Source organism: Dendropsophus ebraccatus, chromosome 3 (assembly GCF_027789765.1).
Source record: "Dendropsophus ebraccatus isolate aDenEbr1 chromosome 3, aDenEbr1.pat, whole genome shotgun sequence".
NCBI classification, from domain to species: Eukaryota; Metazoa; Chordata; class Amphibia; order Anura; family Hylidae; genus Dendropsophus; species Dendropsophus ebraccatus.
This window is the reverse complement of record NC_091456.1, coordinates 160,325,447-160,339,893: the sequence shown is the minus strand read 5'-3', so window position 1 is coordinate 160,339,893 and position 14,447 is coordinate 160,325,447. Positions and strand designations below refer to the sequence as shown.

Genomic DNA, 14,447 nt, shown 5'->3' with positions numbered 1-14,447 from the left:
TCAATCCCCCACCAAGAAGTTAAGTAAGCTATTTCTTATCTATTGACTGTTTACCCCAGGAAGCCATTTTGTGACAATGATATTTTCACAATTGATTTTTTTTTAGCAGCCGGAGTACCCCTTTAACTCCAAAAATTGGTGCACATCCATAATAAATTTCAGGTTGATTTTGTATGGCAAATACATATCAAAGCTTATTAAATAATGTAATACAAGTATTATATGTAAGTGCTAGTATTTGGGTAGTCAGTGCTTGCCGCCAGGCCAACTTGGCCATATCGCTTTATTTCTACTGCATGTAAAGCCATTCTCTGTGCTGTGGATGCCAATAATCTCCACTGATGACCTGTTGTGAAACGTTTTCTACATGTAAAGCAGGATTTCTGATTCTAAAAATTATCATCTACATATTGTAATGTATAGAGACTTAACGGGGTTTTCTGGAGAAAAAAAGTCAACTGGTGTCAGAAAGTTAGTTATACATATTTGTAAATTACTTCTATTTAAACCTCTTAAGTATTCCAGCACCTATTAGCTGCTGTATGTCCTGCAGGAAGTGGTGTATTCTTCCCAGTCGGTCACAGTGCTCTCTGCTGCCACCTCTGTCCATGTCAGGAACTGTCCAGAGCAGGAGACGTTTTCTATGGGGATTTGCTACTACTGTGGACAGTTCCTGACATGGACAGAGGTGGTAGCAGAGAGCACTGTGAGACTACACCACTTCCTGCAGGACATACAACAGCTGATATGTACTGGAAGACTGGAGATTTTTTAAATAGAAGCAATTTGCAAATCTGTATAACTTTTTGCCATCAGTTGATTAAATTTTTTTTCCTCTTCAGAGTACCCCTTTAAAACTTTATAACTTACATACATGCCATTTTTAAAATTTAAAATTTATACAAGGATCTCAATAATAGAACGGTAAACTCTTCAAAAGAATTTGTCATTAAGTTTATGCTGCCTTAAATGAGGGCAGCATTGACTATTGATATAAATTCTGAAGAGATCTGCGTATTACTTACATCATTTTGTTCAGCCGTTCTCCTAATATGCAGGAGAATGTGCTTTACACTGCAGCACTTCCCCCACCTTCCAGTTGCTGATTGACAGTTGACTGCCTATGCACAGCATGGATAGATAACTACCAATCAGCAGTTGGTGGGTGGAGCTTGCTGCTTCTCATGAATATCCAGGACTACTGGGCTCATGCTCATAATGGAAAGGACTACTTATTGTTCTGGAGGATATCTCTAAATCAGCTGCACAGAACAATGTAAGTGATACATCATTCTGTTCAGCTTCTCTGTCACTAGTTTATGTTCCCATGAGATAAGACAGCATAAACATACTGACAGAGTCCCTTTAAGCACCCCTTATTGGTAGCCTAAAATTTATGCTTTATTTCTATATTTCCTTTGGGGAATTTAAAGCACTAACGAAAAAAGAAACACAGTGATTCGACTTTCTCCGTGAAGATATATTAGAAAATGTATTACGCTGTCTCTTGAATTAACACGCACATTATATCTTTTACATTTCCCTTATTAGCTCCTACACGCCGTGTAACTAACTACATATAAAGAAATCTGTAAATCATTGCAAATACTGGGAACAAAATAAGTTACTGGTTTACACAGGGAATGTTACCCTCTTCACTGGGGATACAGGGTAAATGCAACATCAACAAGAGAAATTTCCTTTCCTTTTGGCCTATACTACATAGTTGTCACCCACCATCCAACCCTCTCAGCCTTTCCCCCGACCGTCCTGTCACATCTGCTGAGAGCAGGCGATGGCCTCTTTATCCTGGAGGGCAATGGCACAATGAGAACTAATGAAAGAGACCAGCACATTGGGGGCTGAGGAACTGCAGTCCCCCCGCAGAGTGAGGACAGTCTGGCAGAAACCACTCCGGCTGGTAATTATATTGGATAGTACAGAGCAAATAAGATAGAGCTAATGGAAATGGCAGGAAATACCAGAAGGACACAGAGATAACTATAATTTTTTTAACCAATTTGTCTCTGAAGGTTGTTACTGCATTGCGGGCTCGGGTCGTCGTTCGTGGATGTAGCTGGTGTTAGGTTAAATGCATACTCTTACTCTTGATGGAGTACCTTTTCTTCATTTCCTACTTCTGGCTTTTTTTCTGAGTTATAAAAAAAAAAAAAAATCCAGCCTTTTACACAGGCAGACTCCATGCAATTCTCATATAGATTTTGTCATTGAGGTCGATGTTGGATCTATTTATCTGTGTTCAGTAGGCCTCAGTTTTATTAGCACTTAGTGATGTCTCTGGATCCGCTAGTAGCCAGGTTGGCACCTGATGGCCATTATTGTGTTATGCTATTCTTTAGTCTTTCATTTAATACTGTAGTTCTCCGAGGGGGTTTGTAATGTCTTACATAACTTAAAGGTGAAGTCTGGCAATTTTTTTGTTTTTTAAATCAACTGGTGTCAGAAAGTGATATAGATTTGTAATTTACTTCTATTTAAAAAAAATTCCAGTATTCCAGTACTTATCAGCTGCTGTATGCACTGCAGGAAATGCTGTATTCTTTCCAGTCTGACACAGTGCTCTCTACTGTCACCTCTTTCTATGTCAGGAACTGTATAAAGCAGTAGAGGTTTCCTATGGGGATTTGCTACTGCTCTGGACAGTTCCTGACATGGACAGAGGTGGCAGCGAAGAGAACTGTTTCAAATTGGAAATAATACACCACTTCCTGCAGGACATACAACAGCTGATAAGTACTGGAAGACTTGAGATTTTTTAGTAAAATCTGGCACTTTCAGGCTCCAGTTAATTTGAAAAAAAAAAAAAAAAAAAAAAAAATTTGGGCTGAACTACCCCTTTAATTTTCTTATTTCCTTTTATAATATGTTATGTTTTATTACAGTTATACAGTTTTAGGCTAAATTCACACTACGTATAAATTCATTAAACAATGGACACAGTACGGCCGCTATTTAAAGAATTTACCTATCACATTCATTACTATGAAGTTCCAGAGGGAGTGTATACACTTTGTCCGGAATTCCTTACGGCCGTACTGAAAGCTGACATGTCATTTTTATGTGGCCGCTATTCATTGAATTGCGGACGCACAAAACTAACAATGCAGACAATTTAAAGTGTGCCTCCGGACGCACTTTACATTGTCAGCTATGGTCAATTGGAATTCAGGCATACACAAATGCACCCGCTTCCCATAAAAAAAAAAAAAAGAAGTTCATCCGGCTAGTACTGCAGTACCGGCCTGGATAAACTTCACAGAACAGCCAGTGTCATACATAGTGTGAACCTGGCCTAAGACTATGTAGGCGCCCCCATGTGTATAGGGTCGCCGCTAGCAGTTTATGTTTCCAGGTTACATGTCAGCTACTGTCTTCTATATTCTATGACCACACTGTCACTGACACTGACAACACCAGTTTTAACTTCCCCTAGTAGAAGTCTATAACAAGTATACAAATGGGCGTCCTCAGCCCCAAGTGCAGTCTAACCATAGACCTAACATAAACCATCTGACCCTGCTGTGTGACTGAGCCTGGAGACATTTACGGTATGTCTGGTACTTATCTCGTGTATGGCCATCTCTTTTAGCTGATTTTGCGGCTGTCAGCGTAACATCTGCCAGTACGTTCTTTTATTTTTTGTATAGTTTTATAGGAAGCACCTGTTCTCTCTCACAGTAGAGGAATGCGTCATCACAAGTAGTTCAGATTAATATTTAATTTGTACTTCTGTATTGGATTTGTAGATTCCAGCTGATCAGATGAATAGTTTTCTGTATTGGGGCGGCTCACTTGAATTCTGTTTGAGAAAAAGGAACATTACTAGCAACTAGCTATCTCTAGGAATTAAAGGGGTACTCTGGAGGGAAAAAAGTGATCTCAGATAGCTATACAGATTTGTAATTTACTTTTACTAAAAAAATAAAATAAAACTCATGTCTTCCAGTACTTATCAGCTGATGTATGTGCTACAGGAAGAGGCATATTTTTCCAATCTGAACAGTGCTCTCTGCTGCCACCTCTGTCTATGTCAGGAACTGTCCAGAGCCGGAGAGGTTGTCCCTACTAGTTTATGCTCTTGACAGTTCCCAACATAAAGAGACGTGGTATTAGGGAGCAATATTCAGCATTTCAAAACCTACATGACTTTCTTCAGGACATACAGCAGCTGATAAGTACTTAAAGGAGAAGTCCCGGCAGACCTCTTTTTTTCACAAGTGCTGGGGAAGATAAAAGAAATAACATGCTCTCACCTCCCTGGCTCCAGCGCTGATGGCCGCATACCACGGTTACCTAGTCCTGCATAGTGGCCTCATTTGTTGATCAGTATTCAGCTATGAAGTCATTGCACCTAATAAATCCCATTGAAGGCCTAGGCCTCATGGTCCTATTACACGGTCTGCCATGGCCATGAAGGCCAAATCAGTACTGTAAACAAGCACCGATCTGCTAGATTGGCGCTCGTTTACTGCCCCTATTACACGGCCGGATAATCTTTAAGCAAGGGCGTCACGAACATCATTAGCGATGTCTGTGCAGCCCTCTTCCAAACAGTTTACATTACCTGTCCTACTTTCCAGTTTTCTTCTGCGCTCTGCTTCCTCCCCCGTCCCGCGGCTGCAGCTTTAGAGCGGCCTGTCTCAGCCAATCACTGTCCGGGACCGCCTCGGCCATTGAATGGCCAATCAGCTCAGACAGGCCACTCTGAAGCTACAGACGCGGGACGGGGGAGGAAGCAGAGAGCAGGAGAACACCTGGACAGGTAATGTAAACTGTTTGTTTAAAGGGGTACTCCAGCATGGGGGCTACCACGCTGGAGTACCCCTTTAATCGTCAGTCGTTGACCGATGATTTTAGGTCTGGACCTAAAGAATGATCAGCCGATCGTTTCATCGGTGAATCGTTGTCTCTATTACGCGGATTACTGGTGCATATAGATGGTAAGAGACCAGCAGTAATCTTTGAGACTGGAGTTTGTGTTCAGCCTCTGCCTGGTAACTATATGTCTATCACTGTCTCAGTTACAGTGTATATATAGCCATGTTGTACATGTTTGACTTATGTCAGGAAATGATCTCCCGTGATGGAAAAAGTGAATTGCACCGGACCTTTGGACTCATTGGAGCCTTCTTAGGTGCATATAAAAAAGCATATAGGAAATCTAAAGTGAACCTCCCACCTTAGTTTTCCTTGCCACCATAGATGAAGATTTGGCATAGGAATATGTTTCCAACCCCCCTTAAAGGGGTACTTCAATGAAAATCTTTTTCTTTCAAATCAACTGGTTTCAGAAAGTTAGATAGATTTATATTTTACTTCTATTTAAAAATTTCAAGTCTTCCAGTACTTATGAACTGCTGTATGTGCCACAGAAAATGTTTTTTGTTTTTTCAGTCTGACACTGTGCTCTCTGCTGCCACCTCTGTCTGAGACAGGAACTGTCCAGAGCAGGAGAGGTTTTCTATGGGGATTTGCTACTACTTTGGAGAGTTCCTGTCTCGGACAGAGATGTCAGTAGAGAGCACTGTGTCAGACTGAAAAGAAAACAACATTTACTGCAGGACATTCAGCAGCTGATAAGTATGGAAAGACTTCAGATTTTTAAATAGAAGTAAATTATAAATCTATATAACTTTCTGAAACCAGTTGATTTGAAACAAAAAGATTTTTGCTGGACAACCCCTCTAATTATATTGGAGTTGAATGATGGATATCACGCCCATGGGGCCATAGTTTCATCCTGTCATTAGGCAATCGCTTGGTTCACATATTTTTAGCCAAAAGAAGGAGAGGATGGAACACAGAGAAACTATAATGTAAAGCTTGGCACCATTTCCAGTATTTATCCTTAGAGTAATTCTCCAATGATGCCCCATCCTGACCTCTGCTTACAGTCCGGTACACTGGAATAGTATGACATTGACGCTTTATACAGCAGGATATGTCCCTTGCGGTTTCTCACGGACCTGCCTGGTGCATTATTACTGGTTAATATGTAATCCCTGGTACTCTCACATCTGTAATTATACATCTTTATGTTCTTCTTTGTCTTTTAAGTAGACCCATAATGTGACATTTTTTATGCACTTTATTGGTAATGATTTGCTATTACGTTTTGGCTGCTCACTTTTTACAGCCGTCATCCATAAATATTTCAGCATAGTAGTCAACGTTCGTTTGTCCTTGTATCCTCAAGTAGTTATTCTACCATATATATATATATATATATATATATATATATATATATATATATATATATATATGTCTTGCGAATGTTCTTTAGTTGTCCTATATTTCTGGGAAAACAGAGTTACAAACAATTTGGCAGCCATGACAGTTCCTATAAGTGTTATCATCTCTCTTCCCGAAACTCCAACATAGCAAATCTGGATAACATGGCAGTAACCATTTTATCCCCACCTCACTTAGCCTCCATACACATTTCCATAGTATGGCTGTATGTTGGATCATATCTTGTCCTGTTCAAAAATTATACATGAATTCTATACTTGTTATCTATTTAGTCAACTTCCTCCATTTCTGAGCTGCTGCTTTCTGCTGAAGACACAAAAAACTGTGTAAGCTTTTATTTTTCGTCGGCTGTTTTTTTTTTTTTTTTTATGTGGGTCAGTTATTGGTAAAAACTGTTAATTTGGCTTATTATCTGCTTATATACAAGGCTCTGTAATAGCCTAATGAGGAGTCCCTCTAGGATCTGTAATATGTTATAGAACACAAGAGCTGCTGCTCTGATTATGCCATGGTTGTCTTATACTTGGTAGTATACCATTTGCCTTAAATAAAAGTATATAAATGAGGACTGTATCATTGCCATGGGATTTTATGTACACAATAGTGTTGAGCGGTCCTGTCAAACTGTTCGGGTTCAGCAAAGTTCTCAGAACCGAAACGTTCGTAGCGGCAGAAATTGGATGCCACCTTAGGGAGTCCTGGAAAATAGAGTTGAGCAAATTTCGAGCATGCCATAGGCTGTATCCATGTTCTGCAAGACCTTTATAAAGAAAGCAGTACCCGCACTACCCTTCTGGCACAGCTTTTATGTAATTGCAAGGCAAGGTTGCATAAACCAAAAACACTGTACAGGGTGCTCCTCATGAAATACAAAAAACATTCGTAGATATGTCCATAAAGAAATAAAAAGTAGGTGGGCATTCACCGTACTCTTGTGTAGACTTTATTTCATATAAACTTTAAAATTCCAGCAGGTTCGTCTGTAGCGGGCTCGGACGCCAACCACTCTTTAGCACAAGCCATCACAGCCATTTTGTGCGCATGCGCGCTTCATCAGATCTGACGAAGTGTGCATGCGCGCAAAACGGCCATGTTCTTCAAGACTCTTTAGCCACTGCTAATGAAATGCTCGGGTTTGGACGAACCCAAGTCTGCTAGAAGTCTGCACAACTCTATTGAAAAGTAGTACTGGGATTATAGTTTTCCAAAAGAAAGAAGGCCACAAGTTAGAGAGCTGAGGTCTAAAGCAGGGATGGCCGAAGCTAAAGCTTCGGCTGTCCAGGCATGGTAGGAATTGTAGTTTTGCAACAGCTGGAGGGATGAAGGTTCCCCATCCCTGGTCTAAAAGATTCACCAAATTAATGTGTCATTATTGATGTGTCAGTTTACACATGACGTGAATAGGGTCACATACATACGGATGGTTTTAGACCTGCGCTGCCTCTACCTCGGGCGACGCATGTGTTCCACAACTGGTGCTATCCGGGCTGCGATAGCCTTCTGCGATGATAGGATTTCATTATCTTCACTAATAGAATCCAGTGTCAGTGTAGCGTAGCGTCGGGGGCTTGTTCTCATTGCACACAACTTGGCTAGCTAATAGAGACTATAGTAATAAGCCTCCCTTGATGATACATTAATTGACTATTTGTTTGCAATAAATGTAATATTCTGCAGCTCTGCATTGAATATGTTTAAAGATCATTTCCTCTGGAATAGTATTTATACAGAAATACAATAACCTCTCCGTATAAATAGAACATTACAGGCGATTAGTTAAAACTGTACAATGGAATCTTCCTGACCTAATGCAAATGAGCACTAGACTGGCGGTGTGGGGGTCTTGTATCTAGTCTTACCATCCTCTCGGAAGTGATACAGGATGCCATGAGCTGTTGCTTTATTTCCGCCTCCTGTTATTTGGTAACATTAAAAATTGCAACGTTGCTACCACAGGTGCAGATATACGGGTGCAGATGTACATGATGGGGGGTCCAAACAGTCTCTCTGTGTCCTATGATGCATGATAGTTTAGGAGCCCATTGGAACCCCATAACCTTACTTTACACCTTTCAAAGACTATGCTAAAGTGACTGCCCTGCAAGCACGTCACAAATAGCGGCAATGACCTACACTGCTTGGACTCGGAGTGACACTGTTTATAGATGGATAGATAGATGGATAGATAGATACTGTGGTGCCTTGGATTACGAGCATAATTCGTTCCGGGACCACGCTTGTAACTAAATCCACTCTAAAACCAAAGCAAATTTTCCCATAAGAAATCATTAAAATGCAGACAACTGGTTCCACACCCCAAAAATAATGATTTTTTAATTCTAAATAACATGTAAAACTAATGAAACACACATTTAGAAACAGCAGAATATGTGATAATATAAGTTACTGTAGAGTATAGCAATCAGCATGTGGAGTATTATGTATAGTGAGTGCATAAACGTGAAAAAACATCAACTGTTTGTAGATACAGGATGGAACTGCAGATCCCAAAAATGGCTGAGTGTAGGTGCAGGCACAGTATAGCAGCACTAGGTATAGCTGAGTGTGAGTGCAGGCACATAACAGGAATGGAGAGGATGGGAAACACAAGGGTGGACAGAGACTGCAGGGAGCATGAAGGAATGAGCAGGACATATGTGGGCACATACATGCTGCAAGGGGTTACAACTATGAAGAGATTACCCCCACAGTCCTGTCCCCTGATGCAAGCCCCAGCCATAAGTGGATCTGCTATGATTCGGAAGGTGAGGGAGAGTTCCTGGGTCAGAGTACAGGGCTGTAGACCCCACTATGCAGACCATGTCCTTCCTCCACTACGCCTCCCAACCAGTGCAGGGAGCTCTTAAAACAAGTTGCAATTTTGAAAAATTGTTAGCTCTTAAACCAAAATTCTCTTAATCCAAGTTACTCTTAAACTGAGGTACTACTGTATATATATTTATTTTTTTCATTTTATTTTTGTTTTTCTGTTTTATTTAGAGGATTAGGTACTTTGTGAGTTGTGTCTAAAATTGTAAAAAGAAGAACGTAGTGTGGAACTGAGAGAGATGTTTTTACCGAGAGGACAGGAAGAGGTTTTGTTAAGGGGGGGGGGAGGGGGGGGGAGTTCTGGTAAAGGTAACTATAAAGAGAGGCCTATACATATCTTCTGTTACCTCCTGTTACATATGAAGTACTAAGAAAAGTGTCTAAGGCTCTGTGTACACTTTGCCTTCTATTGGAGGTATATGTTAGGAGTATTTTCTGCAATGTTCCTCCAACGGAAAGCAGAGATGTGAAAGCTGTGGCGGGTAGGGCTGACACAAGTATAAGGTATATGGGGACCTTTACACTGTCACCACCAGTTGGAAAGCATCACAATATCCAGTGACACAGCCTGGTGACAAGAGCCATCTAAGACCCAGTTGTCAGTTTATATATGCGTTTTTAAGATGTAAAAAAGAGGAACAAGACAATGTAAAGTTCTAAAGAAAAGTTTTTCCAGAATAGTTATTATATGGAGTTTACGGGGGGAAAAAAATCATTGCCATGTTTATTGTTCTGTACACAAATAGTTAAAAGTGAGTGTCTTGTCGTTCTGCCAAGATGTGTGCCGTACTGGAAATTCTAACCTTGCTATGATCTCCCATTATAAAACAAGGGTTTGGTTTGGGAGAAGCCTTTAGCATATGTTGCAAGTCTTTACTTTTTCTTTTCCTCCTTCCCTCGCTAGTATACGAGAAGCCAATAGAACGGTGCTCTCAACCCCGAGACGGAAGTTGAAAGGCTTCTTAGATCAGTGTTTTTCCTCCTTCCGTAGCATTGTGAAGCTGGTGGCAGATGCTTACAAGTAACGTCACAACTGTCTTTGCTTGTCTCTACAGAATGTTGGCTTTGCAAGCTCAGGGAGGAAACAGCAGGGAGCAAAAAACAGAGAGGTGAGTACATCATTAGCTGATTCTGCACTGACTTGTTGGCACCTTTTATATTTTGCACAATTATCTGAATTGTTTTTCTCGGTGTCTTCCACAACATGGAAGCTTGAGCTGTTCAATATGTTTCATCAGGGAGGAAAGCCAAAGCCTACAGTCACAAGCCCTCCCTACTGTGCTGCACAATCTCCAGGGCTGTGTGTGTGTCTCCGAGAACATAATCTGATGTCTCTGTCACTGGCTTAATGACCTTTCTTATCTCACTGCTCACTTGTCTTTCTTTGTTTTGTGCATGTGTATATTCATCCAACATTTATATCTAAGAGAATTGCTTAAAGGGGTATTCAGTTCAGAATTAACTTTTCATATTTTGATGTCCAAGAGCAGCACATAAATGGCGTCTAAACCTACCCTTCTATGCTTCCTCAGTGTCATCCTCGGTCCCCGTCCCCAATTCTGCCTCACCTTCCAAGATGAACTTGTCTGGCAGTGACAGCCCGCTCAGCCAATCACAGACTGAGATGGGACAGCTCTGCGACCAGCCATTGGCTGATTGGGCTGTCCCTGCCGAGACAAGTCCGTCTTGGAAGTGGAGGTAGGATCGCTCAGCTGGAGCCCAAAGATGATATAGGAGGACACCTGGGGGAGGACGCGTTATGTAATGTTCTGTGCCTTGGAAGCAACATATTAAGAGTTAATACTCAGCGGAATACCCCTTTAAATATGATTTTCTAAAATTAAAGCTAATCTAAATCATTACTAGTGTGAATGATGTCAAACACTAAAAACTGTGAGAAGTTCAGATTTTTTTGCAATACCCGTTGACCAGGGTAATTGTCGGCTGGATTAGGCATGTTTGTTTAAAGCGAATGTACCACCGTTGCATCGCTTTTGCAAATTTTACATGGATAGACCAGCACTGGCATGGGGATGGCAGTGCTGCAGTCCTTTTTTTGAACTGTGCCACGGTTCCCGTGTACAAGGACGGTGTATTACCAGAGTGACGCACTGGAGGTGTGCCCGCCCCCAGTGTGACGAAACCCCCTCCCCTCTGTGATGTGGCTCCATTCAAAACAGTGGAGCTGCATCACAGAGGGGAGGGCTGATGGTCACAGTGGGGGCAGACGGGCCCACCTCCAGTGCTTCATCCCCATGACAGCACTGGTCTATCCATGTAAAAATCACAAAAACAATATCAAACAAGGTCCTGACTTTTAATACCGTGTAGTATCATAAAGGGTTACGTCAAAGGTGTAAGTGCAATACTGGTAAATACTGATCTTTCCTGACATTTATACACCCTTTTATTAGATTTTTTTTGCAGGAGTAGATTACTCTATTTAAGTCCTACAAAAGAAAAACCTAAAACGACCTATGTGCAGACTATGTTAGGTCTGCAGTAGAGATGAGGGAATCTAGAGCATGCTTGAGTTCGTCCAGGCCTGAACGTGTGCCATTCGATTACCAATGGCTGCAAAAATCAGATGCAGCTCTAGGGAGTCCTGAAAAACAAGGATACAGTGTATGGCCTATGGCTGCATCCATTTCTTTCCAGGCAGTCTTAGGGCTGCATCGGACAGACCGGAGCATGCTCGAGATTCGATCATTGCCTGCAGTGAATGGGCTCGCCAGATGTATGTCACAGCCCCAAAATGTGATGGCATCATCAGTTTATAAGATTGTTTTCTGTTCTGTATAGAAAGCTATAGATCCATATTAACCACTGGTTTATTGGGATTTTTGTGCTGGTACCAGCTCTTGGCTTCGGTTTTTGTTTTGATGTTGTACCCAATGAAAAGCAAACCCTGTCATTTTCCAATTGAAACAATGGAGCGACAGATTAGTTGTGCATTCCTTCTTGATTTAGTAAAAATGGAAGTGTGAAGGGTGAAGCCTAACGCCACGCCGCCGTAGCAAATGGTAATTGCTGTATGTTCACAGGTGAAAAGAACAAACACAATCCTGAAAGTCAGAATAAGCAATATGACAGTGAAGTGGGGGAAATGTTTATGATCAGCACCGGGAAGCGTTGTAATTACAGACTGAGAAAGAGCAACTTCAGCGTTTTCTGTCTCTTCTGCAACACGTGCGTCACAGATGATGAATGAGCCATTGATTGACCCCTCCTCGTCTGAATATAGGGACATCATGAAATCCTTTGTGAGGGTCGGGGAACGCTACCAAGTTTAGATAAAAAGATTTCGGCAGCAAATATGTTATCGATAGTTTGAGACCAACTTTGTTTAAAAGCAAGTATAAATACTTTATGAAGAGGAGATGGTGTATCTGAAGACCGCATTGTGGATGCAATGGATGTAAACAAGCAGCGCAGTCCCTAAGGGGCGACTAAAAATAATACATGAACTGGCACACCGGCATCTATAGGCTGCCGAGAGTAATGTAAACAGTGTGGCCTGATAAACAAGGGAGATGTATGGAGGGGGGGGGGGGGGGGGGGTACTGCTGCATCCTGTTCCTTTACTTCTGTTACTGGCTTGTGTATCGCGTTGGCGCTCCAGATCCCTGTGATCGTCTTCTGTTTAAAGAGCCTGTTAAGCCCCTATTCCACAGGCCGATCAGCAGGAGCGAGCACCTAGACGTTAGAGTCCATTTACACAGAAAGATTATCTGACAGATTATCTACCAAAGATTTGAAGCCAAAGGAATGGGTTTGAAAGAGGAGAAATCTCAGACTTTCCTTTATGACCTGTTCTCTGTTTATAGTCTGTTTCTGGCTTTGGCTTCAAATCTTTGGCAGATAATCTGTCAGATAATTTTTCTGTGTAAATGGTGCGTTTACACAGAGAGATTTATCTGAAAGATTTGTGAAGCCAAAGCCAGGAACAGACTATATACAGAGATCAGGTTATAAAGGATAGACTGAGGTTTCACCTCTTTTCAAATCCATTCCTGGCTTTGGCTTTCAAAATCTGTCAGATAGACCATTAGGGTCTATTTACACACACAGATTATCTGACAGATATCTGGCAGATTTTTGCAACCAAAACCAGGAATGGATTTGAAAAGTGGGGGTGGCGATCGAGCCGGCGCTCGAGTGCTGCGGATGAGTGGGGGGGGCGGGGGGGGGGGGGCCAGGCAGCCGGACTATCGCGCGAGGACTGTTTACACGGAACGTTCGGAGCGGTGGCGATCGGGGCGGCGGGGGTGTCGATCAGAGCGGCGGCGGGGGTGGTGATCGAGCCGGTGCAGGGGACTGCGGTAGAGCGGGGGGCCGACTATCGCGCAACGACTGTTTACACGGAACGATCGGCGAATTTTTTGCGAACTACGAACGACGATGTTAAAAGATGAAATTGACCGATTTTTCGATCGCTCGCCGCGTTTACACGTACGATTATCGTTCGAATTCGATCGTTATCGCGAATATTCGCCCGATAATCGCTCCGTGTAAACTTAACATTAGTCTTTCAACATGTTAAAAGACATTGAAAGACATTGTGCATGTCAGCTGATTGTTGCCTCTTATGACACAAAACGATTATCGGTCACAATGGCTGATAATCGTCCAAATACGGCCGATAATCGCTTAGAGTAATGGGGCCTTTAAGCTGTGTTCACACACCTATTGCAGTACTGCAGCGTTTTCACTGAAATGATGCAGAAACATTATCACAACAGAACTGCAAGGTGTGAACGCAGCCTAAAGTTACATTTACACACCCGTTGTGCAGCCTCGGCCGTGGGTCCCTCACTACGAATGTGAATCTGTAGTGCTGCATGCTTCACGGAGCTCTACATTCCAACTTCATTATCATTGCGATCGGGGCCGCAAAATGCGCTCCGCATTACAACATCTCCTTTTTTTTTCTGCATGGATCGCGGACGACGTACGTACGTACGTACGTGTGAATGGGGCCATTAAGTACCTTTAGCCTGCAAATTGTGGACAGAATAACGGATATGTGAATGTAGCCTTAGCTTCAAGCCGCTGGTCGGTCATTAAAATCAGAATAATCTCCTGCACGTTTCCAGTTTACATAGGGCAGTGTGCTGCTGATAGTGATTAATGCTGCTGGCTGCATCAAAGATACACTAGCCTGAAACGAGATAGACCCCCTTAAAGTCAGTGGGGTCTGTGGAGTCTCTTTGGTATCTGCCATACAGATCTACTGGCTCCATTGTGATATCTGCCTCCAGTTGCTCCTTAGAAGAGATGAGCAAACTTAAGGCCCTATTACATGATAATCGCTTTGTATATTAAAAGGCAACAATGAGCTGACA

At 42.1% G+C, this 14,447-nt stretch overlaps 1 protein-coding gene across 3 annotated transcripts in view; it reads left to right on the top strand.

Annotated features, from left to right (window-relative positions):
* ERBIN (erbb2 interacting protein) overlaps window positions 1-14,447 on the top strand; it is a 178,444-nt gene that overhangs the window by 53,889 nt on the left and 110,108 nt on the right. For all 3 annotated transcript variants that reach the window (XM_069963001.1, XM_069962999.1, XM_069963000.1), the window contains exon 3: window positions 10,158-10,211. The gene's annotated coding sequence lies outside the window, so the exon portion shown is untranslated. The remainder of the gene's footprint in view (window positions 1-10,157; window positions 10,212-14,447) is intronic.